At 43.7% G+C, this 6,575-nt stretch overlaps 4 non-coding genes across 4 annotated transcripts; all 4 read right to left on the bottom strand.

The window, feature by feature from the left end:
* Window positions 1-318: 318 nt before the first annotated feature.
* LOC135246589 (5S ribosomal RNA) lies at window positions 319-437 on the bottom strand. Its single transcript, XR_010327784.1, has one exon. It is a non-coding gene; the product is annotated as a 5S ribosomal RNA (ribosomal RNA).
* A 1,778-nt stretch (window positions 438-2,215) lies between these two features.
* On the bottom strand, window positions 2,216-2,334 carry LOC135246588 (5S ribosomal RNA). Its single transcript, XR_010327783.1, has one exon. It is a non-coding gene; the product is annotated as a 5S ribosomal RNA (ribosomal RNA).
* Window positions 2,335-3,438: 1,104 nt separating this feature from the next.
* Window positions 3,439-3,557, bottom strand: LOC135246587 (5S ribosomal RNA). Its single transcript, XR_010327782.1, has one exon. It is a non-coding gene; the product is annotated as a 5S ribosomal RNA (ribosomal RNA).
* A 2,117-nt stretch (window positions 3,558-5,674) lies between these two features.
* On the bottom strand, window positions 5,675-5,831 carry LOC135246590 (U1 spliceosomal RNA). Its single transcript, XR_010327785.1, has one exon. It is a non-coding gene; the product is annotated as a U1 spliceosomal RNA (small nuclear RNA).
* Between the last annotated feature and the right edge of the window lie 744 nt (window positions 5,832-6,575).

The following is a 6,575-nucleotide window of genomic DNA, read 5'->3' as shown; positions in this document are numbered from 1 at the left end:
GGCTGAAGTGGATACAGTTCTTCCTGGTATTGACTCGGCGCAGTTACAGAGCAGACTCGACTCGGTAAGCCTGTTTTCTGAAATACCCCCTTCTCTCTCATTCTGAAACAACAAAAACGAAAAAACGCTTTTGACAGAAACCGAAGCGTGCTGACGCCATTAGCTTTGAACTGTGGCTGGATATCTAAGACACGTTGATGTTTTATTTTACTTTGCACAGTTCCGGTATTCCAGCTTAAATCGTGTGAGAGATCGCCCCCAAGTGTGACAACGCAAAATAAATAAATAAATAAATAAACATGTAAGTACATAAGTAAAAGCTTACTGCACCTGGTATTCCCAGGCGGTCTCCCATCCAAGTACTAACCAGGCCCGACCCTGCTTAGCTTCCGAGATCAGACGAGATCGGGCGTTTTCAGGGTGGTGTGGCCGTAAGCGAAGAAAGCCGCAGCCAAAGACGTTTAAATAGTTGCCGTCATGGCAAGCCCTCCTAACATTCAATAGCCTCGCTCCACTATCCGTAATTGCATTTCAGTTATCGACAAACTCATTTGAATTGGGCGAAATTACAATGTTACTAGTCAGAATGACAATTCAAGATAACTGCAATTTGAAACTGACGAGTAAGAAGGATGAATCAAGACATCTGAAAACATGCTTTCACTTGTCACAATAACTTTAAAGATATCCATAATGACATCACAAGTATGGCCATTCGAATCGTCGCACATACCGAATGATCAGCTATTTATGACGTCTGTAATTCCGTTTTGGCTAGTGAAAATGGTATTTTCATATATCTGAATTTGAATTATTCCTAGTTAAATCCGCTGTGCCTGACGTGACTGCGATGCCAGGCTTCGCAATGTACATTGGGCTTCTGCTTACAGATTGAACTGGCTATGTTAATGGCTCGGGGTAGCTGATTCTTTATGAGAATTGAACTTTGTCGGACGTACGTTCTGTAGTTCTTGCAACGACCTTCGGCATACACTTATTGCACGTCGCTTTGGTTAAAACGGCTTGCCTGATAAAATATTGGAAAAATGTATGCAAATGTAATGTTTTGCAAAGCTTGTGCGATCACGTATGGCTTTACAAATGGCAGTAGCCGCCCCCTCTGAAAAAAGTAAGAAAATGCTACGGAGTGGAAAGAGATGGGGCGAAACAGTCGTCGTGTGTTTTAGACAGGGAAGTCTAAGCATTACATAATGTAATAATGTAATGTAATGGAAGTCAACAGCTCGTTTCTCGCACCGGCCGCAGCATTGAAAACCCTGACGAAGTCGCGTCACCCTGGTTAAATGAGTTACACTCACTTGCAATTTAAAAATGCGGGCAACCCATTAAATTTTAAAAGGACTTGCCCCGCCAGGTAAGTATGAGTTGTGCACCTCTCGGAATCTGTCCCTGCGCCACGCCGTGACTTTCACATACGTGGTTAGCACACCGTTCCAGTTGCGCAGCTCTCCAAGGCGCACAATGACGGCGAGCGAACTGTCCGATCTCACTACCTGTGACAGAATGCTGGCGCTCCTTAATATTTATACTATTACATAAAAATGCAACTTAAAAAAAAAAAAAAAAAAAATTTATATATATATATATATATTTCCCTCTGTGCCTCGCAGTAGCCTACACATTCTCAGAAGCATCCATACAGGACAGAGCGAGTGGTAAACGGAATTCCCCTACGCAGCATTCCCTGGTGAGACGCCATTAACATTAGTTCTTCCTTCTTTTTCATCGAGTATGCACACACGTAATTCGCAAATGAACGCATGGGGAACGCAAAAATGCACAGTTAAGCGAACTCCTGGGCCCCGTATCAGGACGCAGGGTTAGCCGGATAAGTGTACCGAGGAAACCCCGGCAGCCCTCGCGAATCAGGAACATGGACTGAAGTGGATACAGTTCTTCCTGGTATTGACTCGGCGCAGTTACAGAGCAGACTCGACTCGGTAAGCCTGTTTTCTGAAATACCCCCCTTCTCTCTCATTCTGAAACAACAAAAACGAAAAACGCTTTTGACAGAAACCGAAGCGTGCTGACGCCATTAGCTTTGAACTGTGGCTGGATATCTAAGACACGTTGATGTTTTATTTTACTTTGCACAGTTCCGGTATTCCAGCTTAAATCGTGTGAGAGATCGCCCCCAAGTGTGACAACGCAAAATAAATAAATAAATAAATAAACATGTAAGTACATAAGTAAAAGCTTACTGCACCTGGTATTCCCAGGCGGTCTCCCATCCAAGTACTAACCAGGCCCGACCCTGCTTAGCTTCCGAGATCAGACGAGATCGGGCGTTTTCAGGGTGGTGTGGCCGTAAGCGAAGAAAGCCGCAGCCAAAGACGTTTAAATAGTTGCCGTCATGGCAAGCCCTCCTAACATTCAATAGCCTCGCTCCACTATCCGTAATTGCATTTCAGTTATCGACAAACTCATTTGAATTGGGCGAAATTACAATGTTACTAGTCAGAATGACAATTCAAGATAACTGCAATTTGAAACTGACGAGTAAGAAGGATGAATCAAGACATCTGAAAACATGCTTTCACTTGTCACAATAACTTTAAAGATATCCATAATGACATCACAAGTATGGCCATTCGAATCGTCGCACATACCGAATGATCAGCTATTTATGACGTCTGTAATTCCGTTTTGGCTAGTGAAAATGGTATTTTCATATATCTGAATTTGAATTATTCCTAGTTAAATCCGCTGTGCCTGACGTGACTGCGATGCCAGGCTTCGCAATGTACATTGGGCTTCTGCTTACAGATTGAACTGGCTATGTTAATGGCTCGGGGTAGCTGATTCTTTATGAGAATTGAACTTTGTCGGACGTACGTTCTGTAGTTCTTGCAACGACCTTCGGCATACACTATTGCACGTCGCTTTGGTTAAAACGGCTTGCCTGATAAAATATTGGAAAAATGTATGCAAACGTAATGTTTTGCAAAGCTTGTGCGATCACGTATGGCTTTACAAATGGCAGTAGCCGCCCCCTCTGAAAAAAGTAAGAAAATGCTACGGAGTGGAAAGAGATGGGGCGAAACAGTCGTCGTGTTGTTTTAGACAGGGAAGTCTAAGCATTACATAATGTAATAATGTAATGTAATGGAAGTCAACAGCTCGTTTCTCGCACCGGCCGCAGCATTGAAAACCCTGACGAAGTCGCGTCACCCTGGTTAAATGAGTTACACTCACTTGCAATTTAAAAATGCGGGCAACCCATTAAATTTTAAAAGGACTTGCCATATGCCGTTGCAATGCGACTGACCTGCAGCCTGGATATCTAAGACACGTTGATGTTTTATTTTACTTTGCACAGTTCCGGTATTCCAGCTTAAATCGTGTGAGAGATCGCCCCCAAGTGTGACAACGCAAAATAAATAAATAAATAAATAAACATGTAAGTACATAAGTAAAAGCTTACTGCACCTGGTATTCCCAGGCGGTCTCCCATCCAAGTACTAACCAGGCCCGACCCTGCTTAGCTTCCGAGATCAGACGAGATCGGGCGTTTTCAGGGTGGTGTGGCCGTAAGCGAAGAAAGCCGCAGCCAAAGACGTTTAAATAGTTGCCGTCATGGCAAGCCCTCCTAACATTCAATAGCCTCGCTCCACTATCCGTAATTGCATTTCAGTTATCGACAAACTCATTTGAATTGGGCGAAATTACAATGTTACTAGTCAGAATGACAATTCAAGATAACTGCAATTTGAAACTGACGAGTAAGAAGGATGAATCAAGACATCTGAAAACATGCTTTCACTTGTCACAATAACTTTAAAGATATCCATAATGACATCACAAGTATGGCCATTCGAATCGTCGCACATACGAATGATCAGCTATTTATGACGTCTGTAATTCCGTTTTGGCTAGTGAAAATGGTTTTTCATATATCTGAATTTGAATTATTCCTAGTTAAATCCGCTGTGCCTGACGTGACTGCGATGCCAGGCTTCGCAATGTACATTGGGCTTCTGCTTACAGATTGAACTGGCTATGTTAATGGCTCGGGGTAGCTGATTCTTTATGAGAATTGAACTTTGTCGGACGTACGTTCTGTAGTTCTTGCAACGACCTTCGGCATACACTTATTGCACGTCGCTTTGGTTAAAACGGCTTGCCTGATAAAATATTGGAAAAATGTATGCAAACGTAATGTTTTGCAAAGCTTGTGCGATCACGTATGGCTTTACAAATGGCAGTAGCCGCCCCCTCTGAAAAAAGTAAGAAAATGCTACGGAGTGGAAAGAGATGGGGCGAAACAGTCGTCGTGTTGTTTTAGACAGGGAAGTCTAAGCATTACATAATGTAATAATGTAATGTAATGGAAGTCAACAGCTCGTTTCTCGCACCGGCCGCAGCATTGAAAACCCTGACGAAGTCGCGTCACCCTGGTTAAATGAGTTACACTCACTTGCAATTTAAAAATGCGGGCAACCCATTAAATTTTAAAAGGACTTGCCATATGCCGTTGCAATGCGACTGACCTGCAGCACGGATATCTAGACGTGATTTTGATTTTACTTTGCACAGTTCACGTTCACGTTAAATGTGTGAGGCAGCCGCCCCAAATTGACGCAAATAAATAATAATAATAAACGTAAGTACATAGAAAAGGCTTATGACCTGGTATTCCAGCGGTCCCACCATACTAACAGGCCAGACAGTTATGCGGATCCGAGATCGGCTTTCAGTGTGTGGGCGAATCGAAGGAAAGCGCAGCAAGACGTTAATAGTGCTATGGCAGCCCCCTAAATCATAGCCTCTCCATCATCGTAATTGCATTCAGGTTCGAAAATCATTTGTATTGGGCGGAATTACAATGTCTAGTCCAGAATGACTTCAATAACGCATTGAATTGACGAGTTAAGAAGATGATCTCAAGGACATCAAATGCTTACTGGCAGCAAACTTAAGATCCATATGACATCACCAGTGTGCATCGAATCGTGCACATACCGAATGATCAGCTATTTATGACAGATGAATCGTTGCTAGAAAAATGAATTTTATATATGATTTGAATTATCTATAAATCGCTGTCCGACTACTCGATGCCAGCTCGCAGTACTTGGTCGCTACAGATTAACTGCTATGTAATGCTCGGGTAGGATCTTATGAGATGATTGGTCGGAGTCCGTCGAGTTCCTTGCAAGACCCGCATAACATTAGTTCTCCTTCTTTTTATGAAACACGCTGCTAATTGAAAAAACATGTGGAAAAAGTATGCAAAGTAATGTTTTGCAAAGCTTGGCGATCACCGTATGGCTTTACAAATGCAGGTAGCCGCCCTCTGGAAAAAGTAAGAATGTACGGATGGAAAGGATGGGGCGGAAACAGTCGTCGTGGTTTAGACAGGAAGTCTAAGATACATAATGTAATAATGTTATGTAATGGAGTCACAGCTCGTTCTCGCACCGGCCGCAGCATGAAACCCTGACGAGTCGCGGTCACCTGGTTAATGATTGACACTCACTTGCACATTTAAAAATGCGGGAAACCATAAATTTTAAAAGGACTTGCATAGCGTGCAATGACGCATGACTGCAGCAAAGTTGTTTCCGTGGATTTACGCACTTTTCTACACTTACACCCGTTCACGGTCTATAGGCGCCGGCGCCATCGAGTACATTCTATTCTCACAGCAACATCAGGGAGAGCGAGAGCAGTCCCCCACTAGCAGAAATTATGCGGTCGAGATTCACAATTTGGGGAATCGCAGGGTCAGCTGACCAAGTGCAAGGCGAGCCTACGCCCTGGGGTGAACCACCTTCGTGATCATGGTATCTCCCCCGCCAGGTAAGTATGAGTTGTGCACCTCTCGGAATCTGTCCCTGCGCCACGCCGTGACTTTCACATACGTGGTTAGCACACCGTTCCAGTTGCGCAGCTCTCCAAGGCGCACAATGACGGCGAGCGAACTGTCCGATCTCACTACCTGTGACAGAATGCTGGCGCTCCTTAATATTTATACTATTACATAAAAATGCAACTTAAAAAAAAAAAAAAAAAAAAATATATATATATATATATATATTTCCCTCTGTGCCTCGCAGTAGCCTACACATTCTCAGAAGCATCCATACAGGACAGAGCGAGTGGTAAACGGAATTCCCCTACGCAGCATTCCCTGGTGAGACGCCATTAACATTAGTTCTTCCTTCTTTTTCATCGAGTATGCACACACATAATTCGCAAATGACTGCATGGGGAACGCAAAAATGCACAGTTAAGCGAACTCCTGGGCCCCGTATCAGGACGCAGGGTTAGCCGGATAAGTGTACCGAGGAAACCCGGCAGCCCTCGCGAATCAGGAACATGGACTGAAGTGGATACAGTTCTTCCTGGTATTGACTCGGCGCAGTTACAGAGCAGACTCGACTCGGTAAGCCTGTTTTCTGAAATACCCCCTTCTCTCTCATTCTGAAACAACAAAAACGAAAAACGCTTTTGACAGAAACCGAAGCGTGCTGACGCCATTAGCTTTGAACTGTGGCTGGATATCTAAGACACGTGATGTTTTATTTTACTTTGCACAGTTCCGGTATTCC

The sequence above is a fragment of the Anguilla rostrata genome, unplaced genomic scaffold (assembly GCF_018555375.3).
Source record: "Anguilla rostrata isolate EN2019 unplaced genomic scaffold, ASM1855537v3 scaf0546, whole genome shotgun sequence".
Taxonomy (NCBI): Eukaryota; Metazoa; Chordata; class Actinopteri; order Anguilliformes; family Anguillidae; genus Anguilla; species Anguilla rostrata.
Note: the sequence above shows the minus strand (reverse complement) of the source record. Positions and strands in the feature narration are given on the sequence as shown.